This window comes from Bidens hawaiensis, unplaced genomic scaffold, assembly GCF_021521415.1.
Source record: "Bidens hawaiensis isolate Kalapana, Puna unplaced genomic scaffold, B.hawaiensis_p1.1 tig00086579_1, whole genome shotgun sequence".
Taxonomy (NCBI): domain Eukaryota; kingdom Viridiplantae; phylum Streptophyta; class Magnoliopsida; order Asterales; family Asteraceae; genus Bidens; species Bidens hawaiensis.
Window position 1 is genome coordinate 6,736 of NW_027504226.1, and position 15,243 is coordinate 21,978.

At 40.0% G+C, this 15,243-nt stretch overlaps 2 pseudogenes across 1 annotated transcript; both read left to right on the top strand.

Annotated features, from left to right (window-relative positions):
• Positions 1 to 434: 434 nt before the first annotated feature.
• LOC143607784 (uncharacterized) lies at positions 435 to 1,692 on the top strand (annotated as a pseudogene).
• Positions 1,693 to 3,369: 1,677 nt separating this feature from the next.
• Positions 3,370 to 4,697, top strand: LOC143607783 (DNA N(6)-methyladenine demethylase ALKBH1C-like; annotated as a pseudogene). The gene is made up of 4 exons (XR_013149054.1): positions 3,370 to 3,444; positions 3,852 to 3,875; positions 3,980 to 4,301; positions 4,386 to 4,697. The product of XR_013149054.1 is annotated as a DNA N(6)-methyladenine demethylase ALKBH1C-like (transcript).
• Positions 4,698 to 15,243: the final 10,546 nt, after the last annotated feature.

Sequence of the window (15,243 nt, forward strand, 5' to 3'; positions counted from 1 at the left end):
AACCAAAGTTGAATGATTTGAGCTTTTTTTAGCTCGAGTCGAGCGGTCGAGCATGTACCTCAAATAAAGCTCGTTTATAACAAGCTTGTGCATCGTATGGGAAGCTCGTGTGGGCTCATCAAACCTTAATAAGCCCTGTGTATTTTTAAGTTTTATCTTTCTGGACTTCTATGTATTAGTTTTATCCTTAAGCCCCGCACACCAAGCTCGAGCCGGGCTTAAACTGGTTTAAAGTTTTTCCCAAAATAGATAAAAAGAAAATATAAAAACATATATAAATTATTTTATTAATAATAACAACGAGCTAAACCCATTGTAAAAAATAACTCACGAACCGAATTCAAGCTCTCGTGACTCAAAACAAGTTGAGACACCGGTTCTTAACCAATACCCCTTTCTCTTTTCTTTTTAGTTCAGTGGAGTTGGAAGACAACAATGGCACCCGGTCTATACTCTCTACAAATCCAACTCTCACTTCAATCTCCCCTGTTTCATTTCCCACCAAAACTTAATCAATCCCACAAACAATCAACAACCTTAAAATCCCATAAATCCGACAACGGAATCCCATCCGACCAAGTCAAAACCTTAGCCAAGTTCAAATCCCGACACAACTTCATCAGAGTCCTCGAAGTATCCCGTAAATCCGACCACCCGTTTGCCGGTTCACGTCTCTTATTACTCGACAAACCCGGCAACATTCACAGCATCTCATTCCTGTTAAAACTATTAACCGGTACTTACTTTGATGTATTCGCTACATTCCCACCTATATTACCCCCTGGACCGTTAGGTATACTCGGGTTCGGAGCCGGGTCAGCTGCCAAATTGATACTGGAACTTTACCCACAAGGGGTTATCCACGGGTGGGAGCTTGACCCGGCTGTAGTATCGGTAGCCAGGGAGTATTTCGGACTGTCGAAACTCGAATGGCAATACCGGGATAGGCTTATTATATATATTGGCAATGCGTTGAATGCGAATGTGGATTCGGGGTTTGCGGGTTTGTTGGTTGATGTGTTTAGTAACGGGTGTTTGATTCCGGAGCTTTAGGATCCGGATACGTGGGTTAAGATGAAGGGGAAGTTGAGGGAAGGCGGGAGGATTATGGTGAATGTGGGAGGGAGTTGTGTGGAACCCGAGGATTCGAGGAAGGATGGGAGGGGGGTTATGTTGGAGACGTTGAAGGCGATGGAGATGGTGTTTCCGGGTGAGGTAAGTGTTTTGAGTCTTGGTAGGAATAAGGATGATAGCTCGATTGCGGTTACGGGTAAGTTGCCTGATTTGGATTTGTGGAAGAGTCATGTGCCTAAGTCTTTGAGGTTTTATGTTGATATGTGGAAACCTTTTACTGAATAACATGTTTTTAGTTATAAGTTTGCTTTGTTAATGGTGATATTTTCTTTGCATACAACGTGTTCGACAAAATGCATCGCAGAACTAAACTAACAAACTGTTGCTTAACTTATTTGATTGCTAGGAAGGTTATAAGGGTGGGTAATAGTTTTGATCAAGTAGACTTGATGATAACGATCATGCGGGCTCTTGCTTGGTGTTTGGGTTAGACCGATTCTAGCCTTTACAGAGCTTGGAAGGATACACCAAGTAGAGAAACTTGGTGTGAGGTCGTGACCCCCTTTGGTGGTCAAATAAGTAGTTATGTAATTCGATATAATCATATATATATAGGATACAATAATATGTATGCATCTTATTTTTGTTTAGTACAATTGGTCGAAATTCTCTGGTCCCGAGCCTAGACGTTGAACGGATCAACGAGTTCGTGTCTAGAGCTTTTCTGTGGTTCTATTAGTCAAAACAGATAAATTAGATTGTTCATGTAGAAAGCCAAAATTCTACATCTGGTTTATTTGTTGGAAATTATCCACTTGCTCTTATTTGCTCAATCATCCGTCACCCTTTTGGTCCGTGTACGAACCGGTGTTATAAATTTCGTTAAGTTTTGGTAAATTGACTGTTTTACCTATTTACTAATCGATATCCCAGAGAGTCCTTGGAAGAGAGATACGGGGAACATAATAAAAGAGATTTTTGAAATTTTTTTTTTTAATAATAATGTTTTTTATTTTTTTTTAATTATAGGAATAACGATGAGGAATGGATGGTGAATGCTCAAAAAGTATTCACATCCATCATTCATTCCCCATCTTTATATTTTTAAAGAATCTACTAAAGAAACTAATTTATTACACCCATCATTTCTTTACCTTTATCCAAATTATAAAAAGATGCTACACTAACTTTCTATGTACAAAAAGCTACTATTCATTCTCCAGGTAAGTACATAAAAACAAGAAGTAAAATAAAATAAGTATTTATGAGTAATTTTGTAAAAATGGTGGATAAGATGAGATAGGGTTTTTTTTTAAAATGAGAGATAAAATTTGAAAAGAATGATTGTTTGTTAAGTTATAAAGTAGAAAATGATGGAGGGGATGCGAATGCTAAGACCCAAAGAAGGCGTGGTTACTAATTGTTTATTCAATAGTAGGTTAGGTACCAATATAAAAGCGGGATAATTCATAAAACTAAAAATATATCTTACGACTAAATTTACATATACTAGTGAAAATTGAAAAGTTATTAGAGTTATGATTCATAAATTTCCACTTACTGTTCTGTGACAGCTACAAATAATATTTCTAATATCATATCTAACTTATAAATCTTAAGCAACAATTATTATAATATATATAACCAAAATATACACCGTAGATTAAATGAAAAATTATCAAGTCAGGCTAAGGTTATATGTAGTTTTAATGCTAAGTTATATATATTGGTACCTTGTGTACAAAGGTATACGAAAACACATGATAAATCCATTTTAAAGACATTGAGATTCGTTATATACAAAAACTACACAAATAACAAACCATTCTCGTCATCAAAGGCTTCATAGTTTTGACTTCTTTTGGTCAAAGTCAACTTTGGCATCAGTCATCGGGTACTAGTGAACTGTTCAACACTAGTCAAACTTTTAAATTTAAGAGTTGGTCAAAGTCAGTTTTTTTTAACTCTGTACCAAATGTTCATCCTTAATGTAAAGTAACTTGTAATTTGAGACCCAACTTTGGTTTAAATTGCTATGTTTGTTTGAGCCAATTTATGTTAGACAATGTAACTTTACGCTATGGTGTAAAGTTGTGTACATTGTGTTATCGAGGGAAGCGACTCCATTTTGGAGTAATAACGATGTCAAAACTCATAAGCTTAAATTGCTATGTTGGGCTTGAGATTCTGGCCCATTAAGAAAGATGAATCGATTTTCTTTTGTACTCCATTTAAATTTTAAAGTAACCCAGCAGCAGCTGCTGGCCCTTGTGGTAACACACTTACGTAATTTCAATGATGATGATGAATCATCCTAAGCTTATGGTATCTTGCTGTGCTAATTTTGGTGGTGTTGGTGGTGGATCAAGGGTGAGCCAGTGTTTCTCATTATTATCTATATATTTTATATTTTGCTGAGTTGAAGAACACTACAAACAAACTGCCTTATGATTGATTTTTGAAGACTTTTATGTTTTTACCCACTCACTATATTTAGTGTTTCATATGCAAATACTTTTTAGTAAAACTGTTAGATAATATTTTAATATTGTTTTTTTTTTGTAAATACATGCAGAATGCATTTTAAATTGGAAGTGTGAGGCCGAATAACATCGATTACTCGCGTTTTAATAAAGGCTACGATGAAACAAAACCATCAAGTTTATTCTGCCCCTGGATCACCAAAACACCAATGTCTGAAACCATCTCTAAATATCCAACTACACCTACTACTTGTAAGATTCTCGGACCCGGAATGGTTCTCTTGAGTCTTGAAGAATTACATCAGCCTCAGGGACCAGGTATATATATATATATATATATATATATATGTTGAATGGTGATTCAATGCAACAACAGTCAAGCTAGTTTATATATTTACATGTTGAATCATCTTATCTTATAGGCTGATATAGTGAATATGTGTGAAGAGTTGGGTTTGGGTCCCGGGGGCTTTTACATTCCGCATGACCAAAATGGAGAAAAACTTAGACTACAAATGATGTCTTTTGGTCGAAACTGGGATCCCGTCACAAAATACAAGGAACGTTGCCGAAGTGATGGTTCTAAAGCACCGCCGCTTCCATGTGAGCTCATTTCGCTTACTGAAACCGCACTTCAAGATGCTCAAGCCCACACGCAGGACGAACTTCCTTCAATGCGCCCGGATGTTTGTGTAGTCAATTTCTATTCACCAACCTATATATGGTCGACTTGGCATTCATCAGGTAGCTAGTAATTAGTTTTTACTTGATATTTATTTTTACACACATAATATATATGACTCATAATTTTTGTTTGAACATATATAGGATTGCGATGAGAGCTCTGATAGTCTCCAAAGAGGGCTACCTGTGGTTTCCATCTCCATTGGCGACTGGGCCGAATTCGTGTATGGCCATGCGAATGATGAGAACAAGTTAAGCAGTACTTATTTGATGTCCGGTGATGTACTTATATTCGGTGGTAAGTCTAGACATATTTTTCACGGGGTGAAGCAAGTCTGTCCATTTACCACCCCTCCGCCATTAAAAAAAGAAACCACGCTAAGACCGGGACGTCTAAACCTTACTTTAAGGCAATTCAAGTTTTGGGTTTTTAATAATCTGTCTCTCTATTGGTGATCTTTGTTTAAGTCTCGTCCAATCTTGGTGTGCTTTTTCCACCTGAAATGAAACATTTCGGATGCTTAGTATACTTGTACATTGGGCATTGTTGACTTGTAAGTTGTGTAAGGTGTACAATATGGATGCATATGAAACACTTAGGTCCGTATTCCAAGTGTACAAGTTGATCAATGTTATTAGTCTTGTACCTTGTGCATCAAAGACTAGTAAAATCATTTGATAACGTCAAAAATCATTTGAAATCCGGTTAGAGTTTTAAATAAAATAGTAGAAAATAACCGGGATAATTTTGGCACATTCTTGAAAAACACGGTTTTGACATATAACCCGTTATAATGGCAAACATTTACACGTTACTGGGATAATCATTTGAAATCCGTTAATAACGAGTATTATTCTGGCCTATTACCCGACACCTGTTAATAGAACCAAATTTCTAATCCGTTAATGGATAATTTTGACCCATTAATAATAATAAATATTACCCATTTCCAAGCTAAATATTAGTCGTTAATAAAAAATCTTTTGACCTGTTCTTGAAAAATACGGTTTCGTCACATAAGACGTTAATAATAGTACCTTTTTGACTCGTTCTTAAAAAACACGGTTTCGACACATAAAACCGTTAATAATACGAAACAGTTTCACGGAAACTCGTTAATAAAAACATTTTGACCTGTAATTGAAAAGGACGGTTACAACACAAAACCTGTTAATTATACCAAACCTTTAAACGTTACCGGATAACTTTGGCCCATTAATAACGAATATTGTTATGCCTCATAGCCCGTTAATATTACCAACAGGTTCAATCTTCGGCACTTAGTATTTAAGTCATTCCTGTTTTTGGAAATACTAATTAGCCTAGAAATATAATTTTGGACAAAAAAATCATTTCTGGGTCAACACTCACATGTAGCAATTTCAACCCATTTTACTACCAAATAGACTTTTATTATACACCTTCATATTATATGCTTGAATGAAAGTAACGCTCCGTCTTTATTCCTCCACTTTGCAACAGGCAATGACAATACATGCTCACATGAACTGCTTTATACGTCCCCCTTTTACCCTCAAAACTATCATGTTTAGTAATAATCATGTGAAGTTGAGTTTTGCTTGTATTCATGGTAAAAAGATATTATAACAGGGTAAGGTGTGGTTGGAAGTTGTTTATCAATTTGCAAAGCAAATATTTTTAATGAAAACTTTTGCTGCTCCAAACTCTTAACTAAATCAATCATCAAAACTTTGATAACTTGAATCAATGACACTAAGAATCTATATGATAGTCAAAGTATCAATTGAACAAATGAATGATGTTAGAAAATTAATATTTGCATCTGAAATGCAAATACAATATATACCTTTAATGCTCCTTAAGCATGGACACAAATTAACAATCTTTCAGTATTTTACAAGATATCATGAAATTTAGGCGAGTTACAATGATTAAGATCAGAAGAGAAGTTGCTGGTTACACACAGGTTTGTACTCTATAGCATCATCAATGGAGTAAGTAATCTCTCAGCAAACACATTGGGGAGATTAAAAGCTGAACCTTTTATTTTATCACAATATATGAAAACCAATGAGAAATAAAGTATCGCAACAAATTTATATTAATAATCAGAATATACACCGCAACAGTTAGATGATGTGTGTAACAGGATTCGTCAAATGCATAAGGACAAGATGTATAGGAATGATGTTTCACATTTTTGTTGATAAACGCGTAGTCTCTGCAACCAACAAAGTTCATGAATTATGTTATTAAATTGTAGAATTACCATTTTTTCCAAAAAAATTTAATTTCACAAGATGTTTAATCACTAACATCCTTTGAGAAATTATCAATCATGCATTCAAAAGTTAAATAATCTGCCACAATGCCACTGATGTTCCCAAAAAGTTCTTCACAGCTGCTCTCTACGCCACATGTACTGGCTAGTGAAGGATCTTAATGACCAAAGTTTTTAAGAAAACTGATAGCTGGGAATGTAGGAGTGCATGGGTCGGTTTGTGCTCAAACGGACCGAAAACTGAAATTTTGGTTTTATTTATTTGATTATTATAGGAGAGAGTGGTACAATTCGGTACCCACCTTTTGAGGTTTCGGGTTCCGTACGGTTCGATACCGGTATTTTACCGATTTTTTTCGGTACTGTATGGATATTGAACTACAAGTTCGTTTTGTGAAAAAATAAAACTTAAGCGTCGGTATGTTCCCAAAAAGTTCTTCACATCTGCTCTCTACGCCGCATGTACTGGCTGCAAAATCAGTTAGTCAAATGATGTATTAGTGAAGGATCTTAATGCACCAAAGTTTTTAAGAAAACTGATAGCTGGGAACGTAGGAGTGCATGGGTCGGTTTGTGCTCAAACGGACCGAAAACTGAAATTTTGGTTTTATTTATTTGATTATTATAGGAGAGGGGTACAATTCGGTACCCACCTTTTGAGGTTTCGGGTTCCGTACGGTTCGATACGGTATTTTACTGATTTTTTTCGGTACTGTACGGATATTGAACCACAAGTTCGTTTTATGAAAAAATAAAACTTAAGCGTCAGTTTTTGTAAATTATTGTAAATAAATTAAAATTGAAAGTAAAAAAAAGTGAAATCTATAAGTTCGATTCGGGTTTTAGTTACATGCAAAACCGAAATGAAACCAAAAGTTTGGTTTTTATGAATACCAATGAGAAATAAAGTACATAATTTACATAATTTATAATGTAAATTATGTAAATTACATAATCTGCATTGTGGCGGATTAATTCTTCGGTTTTTGCTCATAATTGTACATAATTTATAATTAAAAGTAAAAAAAATGAGATCTTTAAAATTGGTTAGGTTCGGTTTAGTTACTCGCGAAACTGAAACCGAGCCAAATATAAAAACATACAGCAAATATAAGAAATTCAGTTCATGTATGGTTTGGTTGTATTTACACACAAAACTGAAGCTGAACCAAAAGTTCGATTTAAAAAAAAAACATAAAACTAAACCGTCGATTTTCAACATTTTTTTATGTAACTCACATTTCAAAGCAAAAAAAAAAGCAATGAAATATGTTAGTTCGGTTTGATACATTGTTTCAGTTTTAGTTATAGCAAAACCAAACCTGAACCAATGGGTCGGTTTTTATGAAAGCATAAAGGCTAAGCTGTCGATTTTGTAAATTATTACAAGTAATTTAAAATTTGGAAGTTTTGTAGGAAGCTTATAGCTCGGAGATACTCTTACCTGGACGGGACTCCTGACATAAACAAATGCAGATGAGGACTGTAGGGGATATGTTTCATCCGCGGTTGGTCCCACACCTTTCTTGTTAACATAGTAAGGATAGTCTTTTTCGGGAAACTTAATTTCCGATTTCACAGTGAGACCATTTTCTTGAGCTAGGCCTATAATATTTAGTCGTTCGTGTGGTGTGGTTGCTTTAACCGTCAAGTGTATTTCCCCATTTTCATTTAGAATCAATAAAGCATCAACTAAAAAAGAGGTTAAAAAAATCTTGGTGGCCCTGCAAAAAAAAATTTATAATTTTTTTAGCATCAAGCCTAGCAAAACGGGGGCGGAGTCACGGTCTTGCTTTTTAAGAAAACGGTTCATTTTATAAGAGGGTTATTTTGGCCCGAATCTGACATTGTGTGTGTGGGTGTTTTTTTTCACCCGGTCCAAAAGTTTTAAACCAGAATCACAAACTCAAAAAACTTTTTGAAAAACAAAAATATCGGTTTTCAATATAAACCCAAACCGACCCACGCACGGCTGCACACCTCTAATTGGAGGTGTAAGAGGGCTCATTTTGACCTGTTTCAGATGATTTTTTTCAACTTGGTTAAAAACTGAATGGTCTAAATATTTGGAGGTGTGCGTGGGTTGGTTTGGGCTTAAACTGAAAACTAAGATTTCTGTTTATGAAAAATGGTCAGTTTCGGTTTTGTGATTCAGGTTTAAAACTTTTTGGCCGAATAAAATTTGGTCCATTTTGACCCAATTTCGGTTTTGTAATTCAGGTTTAAAATTTCCTGGTAATGACCCAAATTAGAGTCCTGCGGAGTCTAGTTGGTCTTAAACAGACATTTTGGTTTTCGGTTATGTTTAGGTTTAAAACTTTTAGTGATTCTTAATGTTCTTGTTATTTTATAAAGTAAATTTGGTTATTAATGTTCTTGTTATTTTATAATTAATTGATTATAATTACTCCTAAGGGTGCAAACGAGCTGAGTCCGAGCTTGACTCAATTACAGAGCTCGAGCTTGTTTAATCTCTATTTCTAAAGCCTGGGCTAGGCTCTTTACTATTTGTTAATTAATTTTTAAATATTTATAATTGTGTGTGTGTATTATAAAAGTTATATAATTAATAGACTCGTGAGCCGGCTCGGGCTAGTTAAGTGAAGCTCGGGCTTGGGTTCGTTCTTAATCTAGCGTATTTTTAGACTCGGGCCTGTTTAAGCTTGGTTCAATCGTGCTAATTTTCTCGGCTCTAGTATGAATGTGTGAACACATTGTGTGTGTATACATAAAATCAATTAATTCTTACTTAGTTATCTCATCGCTTGAATCTTTGTCGAGATAGCATGGTTGGTTGAACACGATTCTGTCGTATACTTGATTATTGATTCTTGAATCGGTCGACATGTTAAGGGCATCAACGTGAAACACAACAGCGGCCGGCCCTGAGTTCCCTTAGGCTTTTTATATGGTATCCACCATTTTTATAAAGTTGTTTCACCTCATCTGTAAACACCTGTAAACACGGTTTAATTGTTAGTAAATGTTTCAAGCAATTTTAGAAAAACGTTCATGGCTCCGCCACCGGAAAAAAGTCTATTAAAAACTTATTACACTCATCAATCACTTCTTGAAGAGGTAGGTCCCAGTAGAGCCCAGTTGGACCCGCAAGACTAACCTTGAAGAGGGACGTTTGCGCAAGGACCAACTGGTTCCGCAGGACCCACCATGCTCAGAGATGAAGACCTTACGCGCAGTACGCCAGCTGTTCCCGCAGGGAAAGCTTCCCAATGGTGAAGTATCACGCCTGTCCCCGCAGCTGCGGATACAAGCCATCAGGGAAGGCTACCCGCACTAATAGCAAGGCTACACGCACAAGGTACTCAATAATTCAGTGTCACCTGAAGGAATGAGCAAGGCGGGAATACTCCCGCCCAAATGAGCCAGTCCGTATGCTTCTGGAAGATCTTTTGTACTATACCTGCCAAGGTATGGACAAAATAGACAAGATCTGACCAAAGCAGCCCATGAACCAATCACAGGGTGACAGCTCACCGACAACAGTACGAGGAGGAGCATGCTCTATTACTGTTTGTCACTATTAGCCGCTGCCTACTCACCAACCCTTGTCGTGGCACGCACATAGCCTGCAGTTGGTGGAAAGGGAACAGTACACAGCCGGCCTTGTCACTATCAGCCGCTGCCTACCCACCAACCAGCATGGCACGTGCGTAGCCCATAGTTGGTAGAACAGGAATATTATACAGCTGGCTGTACCTGCTTGGAAACCTACATTCGGCTATAAATACTCCAACACCTTGGAACGGTAGGATCATCTGGTATTTTACCTTCACTAGCTATTTCTCTCAATATACACTTATATTCAGAGCAATCTAGTCTGATTCTCACGCCGGAGGGTGGTCACAAGGAGGAACCCCACCCTTCTCAGTGACGAGCTCACGGTGTTTGTTTTGCAGGTCATCTGAAGAACATCCTTCTTTGCCGGACCTAACCCTCGTGGGAAACATCTATTTAACCCCCAGATTATCCGTAATCTGCCCGGGTTCGATTAGTGTTTCTTCATTGGCGCCATCCATACATAAAAGCTAGAACTAATTCTCAGTTTTTTTCAAAATTTCTGAAGAAATGGTTAACGTTACTCCGGTCCTAAGGCCAGTAAGTGACCAAGAAACCCCGGTAACCACAACCCCAGCTACTGGGGGGAACACCGGCGGTTATACAAATTTTACGAACACTACCCCGGTTACCCAAGCCGGGACAAGTGCAGTAAACAATATTTCACTGGGGTTCAAAGATGCCCAGTTGGAGAAACAGGCGAGGCTCCCTCGCCAAACACTCAGTCAAGTTAAGGCGTGGGCCGAAGCACGTCAGAAAGAGTTCCAAGCTGAGTTGGATGAACGTTTGCGTTCACTCCAACAGGCTGACGAATTCGGAAGTACTCGACAACAGCTCAACATGAACAGTGAGTGCGAGTACTCGGACGATGATCGGGAGGAATCCGACACCGACGCAAACCCTCGCCACAGGGCGAAAGGGAAGTGTAAGGAAACGGACTTCCAACCAAGAAGGAATTTGGGAGAAACCTTTAAACCAAGGAACGCGGGAGGAAACCCACGTGACTTCTCCAAAACCTTTAGACCAACTGCCGCAAATACGGGAACCTCCAAGTTTGAAAGAGACATTGCGGAAGCAATCGCCCCAAGAAGTGCCAAACGGATGTCCAACATCGGCACCTATGATGGTATATCCGACCCAGACGATCATTTGAACAGATTCGTAGCAGAGGCAATCGTCAGCAACTGGACGGAACCCACGTGGTGTTATATGTTCCAGATGACGTTGGTTGGAGCAGCCAGAGCGTGGTTCGATCGATTACCGGTCCACCACATCTATGATTGGGCGGACTTTCAGCACAACTTCAGCCAACACTTCAGTCAACAGAGGAAATATACTGAAGAACAGTGGACGATCCTCAACTGCGCCAGAGAAGAGGATGAATCTTTACTAGACTTCATCACTCGCTTCAACTCCAAAAAGCTGAGTCTGGGCAACATAAGTGAAGATCTTGTTCGCGCCGCTTTCATCCAGGGTGCCGAATACCCAGAGCTTATCCGCATGTTGACGGGTAAGGACGGCATGCCATCCACATGGGATGCCATCATGACGGCGGCCCAGCGCTTTGCCGAGACGGAGAAGCAACTGGGTAGGGACCTTCCCCAGAGTACACATCTCTACACGCAGAGGACCAGAGAAAACAATGTTCGGATCGCCCGACAGAACAAAAAGAGGAAGCTAGGTATTTGGCAGTCAAGGGTAAACTTTGACACCTCATCCAGCTATCGCCCTCTTGTTGGCGGAAGGGATAACACGCACCCTTCAAGCCGAAAACACCGGTGGACGCCACTCACCAAAAGCGTCACGGAGATATTTGCCACCGAAAAACTCCCATGGCCAAAAGCTCCAATGATCCGGCAACGCCCTAATGCGGATCAGAGCAAATTCTGTGACTTCCACGGGACAAAGGGTCACAGTACAGAGGAGTGTACATCCTTGAAAGATATAGTTGAAACATTCGTCAAGGATGGAAGACTTGCACACCTTGTGGCATCAATCAAGAATGGAGGGAGGAATGAGAAACGGTACAAAGGCAATGGACGAAAGCCCGTTGACATCAGCATCCACATGGTTCATACTAACATCACAGGAAGAAAAAGACGAACGACAGAACCATGCGCGTGGAAGGAAGCTGAGGTGCGCTTCTCGCGAGTGCCAGGAGGACCCAGCAAAGAAGGCCCTATCGTCATCAAAAGCCAGCTGGGGCACTACATCACTTCACGCACTCTTGCTGACAACGGCGCCTCGTCAACGGTGATGTACAGGCAGTTCTTCGACAAGCTAGATGACGAAGACAAGGAACGCCTGGAAACGGTCTGCGCCTCGATGGAAGGGTTCGACGGCAGCACAAACACCCCCCTGGGTATCCTATCTTTCCCCGTCACTCTCTCGGACGGAAAACACTCCCGCACAGAAGATGTGGACTTTGTCGTAATGAGGAAGCCACACTGTAGGTTCCCTGGACGGATCACACGAGATATCTCGGTCTACTCAGGTGCTGAATCCCTGCGTAGATCGTTACGAGCGTAGAAAGCAAATCAAACAAACACACACGAATAAACCGAAACACGTTATATATTAATAACTGAACTCACGTGATATGAATCACTGATACAGACTCTCGTCCTCACGTTACAATGAACTCAAACCAGCTTAGATCAACTCGATGAACAACCTCAACACTAAGCCGTAACCTAGTATAAATACACGACAACTTCGCCTGATATGTTCAGGCGAAGTTGTCCATAACTTCGCTTGTTCAACAAGTTCGCCTAGGCGAACTTGTTAACAACTTCGCTTAAACAAAAACATAAATAACATTACAGACTCGATTACAGACACTAGACTATGAACTACTGACATTTATGCACCAACAGACTCCCCCTTGGCAGTAGCTTCATATCTTGATCTTTAAGCACTTGTCTCGTAATCTTCAATCTTGTCTCTTCACGCATGCACTCCTTCTCTAACACAAACTGACACAACTCTTTGATACTTCCTCGCTTCGTCTTTCCAAGCAGGAATATAAAAGATTTTCTTCTCATTAAGCACCTTCAGATCAGCTTGTGATAAGTTTACCAAATGCATCGGATCGTAAACTCTTAGGAGCTCTTGTTCATCCTCGTCTTCCATCACCGCCTCTACTGTCTCACAATCCACATACCACCACTTTAGGTCTTTAAGCACATCCTTGGGCATTAGCTTCATCGGTACTTCTTTAAGGCACCGGATCGGTTTTATACTTCATGACCATCCAAGGTTTTCCATCAGCTCTCAAACCTCTATCCTTGTCTTCAACAAGTTTTCCCTTCTGCGGTTTCAACAGCTCAAACTTCTTTTCTTTTATACTCTCTCTCCATACAATTTTCTCAATGACTCTAGCCATATTATCGTCATTTCGATTGATTAACCCCAATCTGGCTAAGTCTTTCACTTCACATTCCGGCAGTGTATTCAACGACCTTAACATTCTTTTAAAGTACTGAACGCCGTCATACCGTTTAATCACAAAGAGCTTCAACTGCTCATCATAGATCTAGCAAATAACCCCTTTCTTCGCTTCGGCATAGCTTTTAATATTGTAACTCTTCTTAAACATTGTAGGGACCGCTGGTTTCTTCGTTTTGACGAACCACTGAGCATAGCCTTCCTTCCACCTAGGCTGCTCTTCCCATTCAGTCTCATCATTTTCCATCTCATTACCCATATCGGCTTTCTCAATATCTGGGATCTCGTGTTCAACATTTTCTTCTACTATTTCACCTTCTTCAACATCTTCTTCAATCACAATCTGAGCTCCAATCTTCTCAATCTCCTCAATAGGCAGCACATCATCATCAAACATCACATCACCATCTAGCATATCATCATCTAATTCTTTCAAAGCATCAATCACATCATCTTCATCATCAACCATCACCACCTCATCACCACCAACTGCACCTGCAGACTCCCCCTGAGCTGTGGAAGTCCCAAGAGCTTGAGTAGTTCTTGGCAACTCACCACCTGCATCTTTCGATGCATTGGGATCATCGTCTCTATCATTTCTCTTCTTTGTCCTTAACTCGTCGCCTCTACAGCCTGTCTCCCCCTGAGATGCCAAGAACTCCTTCATAGCATCTATAATTCTCCCATGTTCAACCAGGAGGGACGACTGTAGTTGATTCTCTGCTACAAGGCGCTGAATAGCCTGGGTCTGGATAAAGTTTATCCTCGATTGCTCAGCCACGACCCGCTCAAGTGCAGCTATTCTCTCCGAGTCTGAGAGGGTTGCATCGAAATCAAACCTCATGTTAGATGTGTCTTGAGTATACTCAGCAGGGATCTCGAATGTAACCGGGACATCAGAAGCAGTTGTGGACGTAACCGCAGGTGGTATCGTGACCGACAACCCTGCAGTTGCAACGACTGTCGACTCTACAAATTGTGCCACCACCTCTGAAGGAGTAAGCGTTGGAGGTGGTAAAGACACAATCTCCGGAGTCGTCAGCTGGATAGTAGTGATTGATGGGATGCCGACAGCTGATGTAGCCACCACGGGAACTTCCGCGGCGCTTAAACCTGTGACCTGGACAGATGTAGGAACAATCGACATACCTGACAGTGCTGGCGGAGCAAAACGTACAACTCTTGAAGTCTCTCCAGCTCCCATACCTGCACCTGTCCTTTCACGTCTTGATCGTCTAATCAGCTTGTGAATATCCTCCTCTTCTTCTTCTGACTCGGTATCATCAACTGTCCTCTTTCTCTTCCCAATCGTCCTTTCTCGTCTCACCAACATCCTTCTCGCCTCATCCATAACATCATCAAGATCTGAGTCAGCCACCGTCGTAGCTGCTCTAGTAACATTCACTTCCCGAACCTGTGCAGCAGAGACCTGCACCTCTTCTTGTGGATCAAATCGGTCCATGTCGAAGAATCCTTGGCCGCCAAATGCGGCATCAAGGTCTACATCCTCCTCAGCCGACACAACAGGCACAGCAGGTACATCTCGAGGTGTTCCTACCTGTCGTGGTTGAGGGTCTCTGAACTCATCCCCACGAGCTGGCACATACCCCGGGTTTATTAAGTACCCAAAGAGTGGAGTATGCCTTGGACGCAGTTCAGGCTTGCTCCTCGCACTGGATGTACGGCATTGAGCGAAGATACGTTTGCTCACATTC